Source organism: Achroia grisella, unplaced genomic scaffold, assembly GCF_030625045.1.
Source record: "Achroia grisella isolate CSIRO2021 unplaced genomic scaffold, CSIRO_AGI_Agris_v1 utg1314, whole genome shotgun sequence".
Lineage (NCBI taxonomy): Eukaryota > Metazoa > Arthropoda > Insecta > Lepidoptera > Pyralidae > Achroia > Achroia grisella.
In genome coordinates this window covers 272,731-279,559 of record NW_026712619.1, presented here as the reverse complement: position 1 = coordinate 279,559, position 6,829 = coordinate 272,731, and positions in this window count along the sequence as shown.

Here is a 6,829-nt window from a genome sequence, read left to right as displayed (position 1 = left end):
ATGGATAGTCAGTATGGACGAGCTGGTTTATGAATATGGATACTGGCGTAATTTATGAGATTTTTATATGGTTTACTGATGGATAATAAACTACTTTATGAATAGCATATATGTAGAATGAAAAATAAATACTGCATGGTCTAAGTTGTAAGTTTTACATGTTATAGAGAATTATTTGTTGAGAAGATGTTTGCGAGCTGAGCCATTGTTCTTTAATTATAATGGTATTATAGTGAATACAAATTTAAGAAGCACAGGTAGTTAAAAGAAAAACAAAAACAAAAGGACAATTGATTGTTGTTAAATGTATGAGCATTAAAGTTTTGAAAAGTGTACATGGGTATACTAGATTTAAGTTGAAAGGATCCTATTGAACCTATAACTGTTTTAAGAGACCTTTATATCCAATGCAAATAAAATGAGAGACAATATGAGTTGTGGAAGTAAGGCTATATCTGTCAATTTAATCCCAGGAATATATAAGAAAAGTTACTAGAGGATATAAATGAAAGTTAAGATATAAGAAAGTTAAATATTGTTAACAATAGATTACAGTTTACAGTTATAAATTACTGTTGTAGATGGTTTTGCCAATTTTATTAATTTCTAGTTAACCTTTGTTAAATCTTGAGATATTGTATCTATTAAGATTTTAATTGGTTGAAAAAAAAAAAAAGTATAATCGAAGTGTATAATGCTAAATTAACGAGCATGTAAGAATTGTTGGTATACATGTTGACTCAATTGACTGGAATATGAGATTGGATGTGTTGTATTTAGACCATTGTCACTTTTGACATAACTGTTGAGTTGAAGTAAAATAAAAGTGTTAACTAAGGCTTTTAATAGTAAACTCATCAACATATAAGAATTGATGTTGTCACTTGCATAGCATACGAGAACTAATGTATTAAATAAGTGAGGGTGTTTTAATGTTGAATTGTACAAAATTACAGGTGTAGAGATATTGGAAGTTTATAATAATAACGGTGATGTTGTTTTCAAATATTTGGTTGATATTGATCAGATAAATAAGATTGAATTAAATTTAAAGCGTTGTCTTTGACGACGACGGAAGTTAAAATTTTTATAAGTAATGATCAACGCAATCAAATGCTGGGCATTTGATTCCATAGATTAGTCTGAGCACCTATATGCACTTGTATGTGTGGCTGAACGCCCTTTGGAGAAATCGGATTGACTATTGTACTAACTAAATAGTTTAAATTGAAATTAATCCTTTCAGAATTGATTTTATGTGTCTGTTGTAATTAATGGGAAATTAGAAGAGGTGCTAATTTATAGAACCCAGACACCGTATACAGACACTTTAGAAATATTATGAATAAAGCGCTCGAGGTGTACAAGATAGTTACACTGCAAGATTGTAGTAAGGACCATCACAAGGTAAAATTTGATACACCTCTATGGAAAATAGTCGGTAAATATACGCGGTGAAGAGTTGTACATGAACGAATAGATCTGAAAGATTAAGGAATGCTAGTGATACAATGATGAGTTACAATCGATGACAAGCTGAATTATGAGCAAAATGGCTAATAGAACGGGCGGTTGATATGACAATGAAAAATGATTTGCAATACTTTTATGAAATTATGAGATTAATATAATAATCATTAGACTATGAATACGATTTATGGATTTTAAGGTAAATGATGGTGATTTAGATTTGATGATATACTGATGAGATGATTGCACTGAGATCGCGGCTGATGGTTCCGTATACGTTAGTTCACGGAGAAAATGGGGATCCGCGTGTGCTCAATGCGACGTACAACGAACGACTCGCTTTTTGTTGATGCTACTCAAGATTTGGTAGATAATAATAGGAGTAGGGTATGTGGTATTAATATATTGCATGTTCGTTCAGAAATTGGTAGATACTAGATATATATCAACCAGATATATAATTCGAATTTGGTACATAATTAAATTGAATTAACTTATGATTAAATGTTATAAAGTCCTTTAAAGCGTTGGAGAAATAGTAAAATGGAACCAGGAAATCCAGTTCTTAAAGAAATGTAATAGAATAAAAAGTAATAGTAAATTTTGATGGGAGTGCATATAACCCATAGTTGAGTTGCAATGTAGAGCACTTGAGGCTGAAGTAAAAATAGCATAGTACCATAAAGAATATGACTAGTTGGAGGCCGTAACTCCTTGCGTGCGCAAGCGGTGAATGCCTCATTGAGAAAATGACCAGTTGTTAAATATTTGATGTGTTTCAGTTGGAGGCCGTAGTTCCTTGTGGCGGCAAGCAGTGGCTGAGTCTAATGAGAATCTGACCAGTTTGAGGCCGTAGCTCCTTGTGTGGGCAAGCGGTGGCTGAGTCTAATGAGAATTTGACCAGTTTGAGGCCGTAGCTCCTTGTGCGGGCAAGCGGTGGCTGAGTCTAATAAAATCCAGATCTGTTGAGACCGTAGTCATAGTGGGCAAGCGGTGGCATTTTTTTAATGTTTTGTTTTACAGGTATTTCACTAATTAGCTAGGCAGCCGTGTTTGCAGAGATGCTGACTAGTACCTGTGAAAAATTAAGTGATACAACTTAAGGCGGAAAAATATAACAAAGACTGAATTCATGATGTTGAAATGTAATGTGTAGTTGTCAGTGGCAACTTTCATATTTTAAGTATGTAAATTATCTCAAACTAAATTTTATATGATTTTAATTTTATTATATTACCCGATGTTAACTGTTATGATAATATCGAATGAGGCCCTTCGATAACGTTGGATGGCCGAAGTGGCTACGAATACCATCGATAAAATATAAAGTGAATAGTAGGCTTACTAAACTCACGTTCGTTTGACGAAAGTTAGTAATTCGTTTTATGGAAATTGCGCAAGGTTTTTCAACAAACTCCCAGAGTCTGTACTCAATTTGCCAGAAAAAGAAATCAAATGTGTCATAAAATATTTTCTTTGTAAAAACAAAAAAGCTTATTATAAAATTGAAAAATTTATAAATGTCATCATTTATAAATCAGTGTTTTTTTTTTAGAAAATATCTAACTTGAAATTCATAGCGCTGTCAATGTTGTCTGATTGAACGGAGATTAAGTGCGTAGCGGTTTTTATGTTGATTGCCGCACGCCTAATCCTTGTTGTTAATTAAATATAAGTAAATCAATATTTATTTAAAAGAGCAACACACAAGTTTCTTGCTTATTCTTCTTGTGATGAATCTGCGTTCCGAATGAGCGATAGATTCAAAAATCTTGACTACTCAAAAGTGCTTATATTAAGTTTGTTTGAATAAAGATTATTTCTATTTCACATTAATCTGGAACAGTGGGTTTTGGTTTATGTTAAACTGGTGTTGTAAAGAAAATTGAGATCAGTATCTACAATCATTTATAGTTCCCTAAATGTACAGGGTTCAAAGGATGCAATAGATTACTTGACCAGTGAGCTGATGGTATTGTTAAGTAAATCATAACTGAAATTCAATGAATTATGTTATATTAAAATAATTCTCTGGTAAATCAAGAGTATCGTCGAAGTAAAATAGTAGTAGTAGTATTGAGGGTATTAGAACCACTTGAATAATATTGACCTGTTATTTTCTATTGGTTAGGTGAAGGCAGGCAGCGATTTTGTTCTAATTTTATGTCACGAGAATATTACTTTCTCTTTATATTTTTTTTCTCTATATATGTAGGTAATTAAGTTTTACCTTTTGTAATGTGATATGTTAAATTTATCCGTTAAAATATTCATGATGAGAAATGTCAAGTTCTATTTTGGAGGTATAAAAAAAAAAAATGCAATGTTCATAAGATCGGAAACTTACATTGTGATGGTGATATGTTACAGTCTGACTCATAGAAGTCAATCACCGCCAAATAATTGTTTGTTACTCTAAAATGTTGTTCATGTTTTTGGGTGATTTGGATTATGTAAATTAATATATGTTATGTTATATTTTGTGCATTCTGAATGCATGCCGAAACTTAGCTCTGTTAGTATTGATTTTAGATTGTAAACCTTTGACAGTATACTAAGATAGTCAATGTTATGAAAGTAATGTGTATCTTTAGTTTATTTAGTTAAGTATTTGTTATATGATCCTGTAGACACTATATCCTTTGATAAGCATGACTACGCTCATCAGTTACCTATGTGTCTGGGCCAGACACTATTGCAGGATGGCCGACTGTTAACTATCGTGTGACGCACCATTAATTAAAAATGGTAAAGTCAATAATCATGTAACCTGAAACGGAACGTCAGAGGCCAGAGCCAAAGTAATCTATGTGACATTGACAAGTGGATGACGGACGATTGAACGGAGGCAGCGGGAGTTTTGGAGCGAAAGTGTTGATATTATTATAAAAACAAATAAGAGATAGATAATTGTGAATATTGTAGGCATTGAGGTGTTTCTCTCCCTGACTAACCGGCATTACGCCTAAGTCGTCAGGATACTAGTGATTTTAAAACTACCTATATCTGTTTGCTAACAAGCATAGGCCTCCTCCAATAGTCTCCAGTGGTCTTTTGTTAGCAGTTCTTGCCCAAGTTCCGCCTACCACCACTTTGATATCATCATTCTTCTGTATGGTCTTCCCTCTTCTCCTATTCATATCTTTTCTGTACCAATGGATTATTGTTTTACTCCATTTATCTTTTCCCCTCATGATATGTCTCGCCCAATTCCATTTAAGTTTCTTTATTGTGAATCATCTTTAACTTTTGTATATTTTTAATTGTTGTTTTTTTTTATTTTATCTGATAATTTTAGATTAAATAAATAACTTAAAGTAAATAACTAACAAAAATTGTAGAAAGAAAGCAAATTAATAATCGGTTTTAGATATAAACAAATAAGAAGGTAGGACCCCCCTGGAAGTAGAAGGGACCACCTTTAAAGTAATTAGTAATTATAAGAAGAAAGCTCTATTACATCAGCTACCTGCCAATAAATGTCCCGTCAAAATCGGTCCAGCCATTTCAGAGATTAGCCGGAACAAACAGACAGACGAAAATAGTAAAAAATGTTATTTTGGTGTATGTACCGTATTTATATTCATATGCATGGAGTAAAAAACGATTATTTCAATATTACAAACAGACGCTTCAATTTTATTTATATGTATTAGGATTGTATTAGTCTCAGTCACGAATAGCATAGGTTGTTTTTTAAAGATAACATCGCGGTTCTTGTATAATTTGTGAAAAACGCTGTATTTGTTTTAGATCTATGTACAAGTAGTTATGGGATTCCTGACACGAATAATTGTGCATTGAAAGGAACATAATTTGCTGAGTCGCGTTCTCCATGTCATTGGAATTAGAAGTTTGGAGCCAAACAGCTTGACTATGACGCATGAACTCTGTCGGAAAAACCGGGTGTTACGCAGAACTTGCAGGGACATTTTTTTTTGGATGACAATGGAATGGAGCACCCGCCTGCGCTAACGGTTTACGCTGGCGGGGCACTAGTGGAGGATGATAAGATGAACATGAGGTCAGGTCAGTTAGCCATCGTGACAAATTCACCAAGAATTTATCACTATGGTTTCAGGAGGAAACGTGTGGCGGTCAGCCTAACATGGTACTTTGCTAGCAATAAAAAATTCAAAAAAATTTTATTCATGTAGGACATTTTAGCCGCTTATGAACGTCAAATTTTTTATATTTTAATTTTTCCCTACCGTCCAGTTCAGTATATAGATCCAATCGAGAAGAACTGACAATAAACTCAATTGAATATTTTTTTTTAAAAACCAGTTCATTTACAATGTATATTTATATAGGTGTCTATGTCTAACATTAAATGAAAATTCCGTGCATGAACAACTATTGCCATGCACGCTCGTCATTCAAGTAATCATTTAGTGAGTAATAGGCTTTGCTCAGTAAATATGATTTAACAGATGTTTTGAATTTATTTTCTTAGTAATAAGATCATCAATCCACATTACTAACAATCGTCTTTCCCCCCGCGGAGATTCTTAGCCGTACATTTAAAATTTGTCTTATGTTTGTGCCGTAATCTACCATCACGTTCCGTAAACATGTCCCGACAAGTAAGGACTAGATAAATATTAGGGTTCACATCAATATTGTAGAAAAATCCGATATTTTAAAAAAGATATTAAAAGAAGGTAGTTAGTATTTAATACTAATGAAGTAGTAATAATTATTGTAAATAACGCCATCTAGTATTTATAGACCGAACTAAGTTATTTGTCATAAGTAACAATCCCCCCCCCCCAACCCGCTTCTCTCCCTACTGCACTGACGTCGGTCTATAAATACGGAGGTCGGTAGTTGAATAATCCTCTTTCGTTGCGTGAGCCGCGGCATTCAGTCGACGAGCGCAGAGCGTGCCGGTTGTGTTTGGATACTAAAGTGAATTGTATTAGGAATGGGTTTATCCCCGATCTTAGTTGGGCCTGGGGGGGAAGCTGCAAGTAGTGAAGGTGAGTTTTAATGCATTCTAAAAGGACCTTTTAAACCTACACCCGTGTCACAAGTCTCGGGCGCTACTTGAGGTTTCCCTTGCGGTGCGGGTTACCTCCCTTCAAAGCGTAAGTCATCATCGTAATTAGTACTTCTCACATAAGGGCTGGCAACCTTATGACGAATTTCATACACAAACCTCTAGAGGAGCTCTCTCGACTGAAGGCGTAACGGTCAGGCAGAAGTCGTGTACATACACAATCGCTTAGGACGACACAGATCGCCCTAACAACGAAATTGGGCCTGTCTTTCACCATCTACAGGGAGGGCTAATGCCAGAGTTGCGGTACAATGTTATCGCGACCTCGCGACAATGGCGCTCGTAGATACCTGCTTT